Source organism: Penaeus monodon, chromosome 33, assembly GCF_015228065.2.
Source record: "Penaeus monodon isolate SGIC_2016 chromosome 33, NSTDA_Pmon_1, whole genome shotgun sequence".
In the NCBI taxonomy this organism is placed as follows: domain Eukaryota; kingdom Metazoa; phylum Arthropoda; class Malacostraca; order Decapoda; family Penaeidae; genus Penaeus; species Penaeus monodon.
In genome coordinates, this window is record NC_051418.1 from 11,146,390 (window position 1) to 11,146,597 (window position 208).

The following is a 208-nucleotide window of genomic DNA, read 5'->3' on the forward strand; positions in this document are numbered from 1 at the left end:
AAGTGTAATGTTGGGAGGCTGGTCGAGGAAGAGGATGAGAGGTCATTAACCGTCAGGCCACCTAAACAGGATCGTCCTGATCGGCTGCAGTGGGTGAAGCTGAAGACGAAGTCTTGGCGCGGTGATGCTCGGGAGTCTCGGTACCTGCGGGGGCGCAGGTGAAAGTAAGATGCAGGCTGGCAACAAGGGAAAAAGGTGCGGAGTGAAA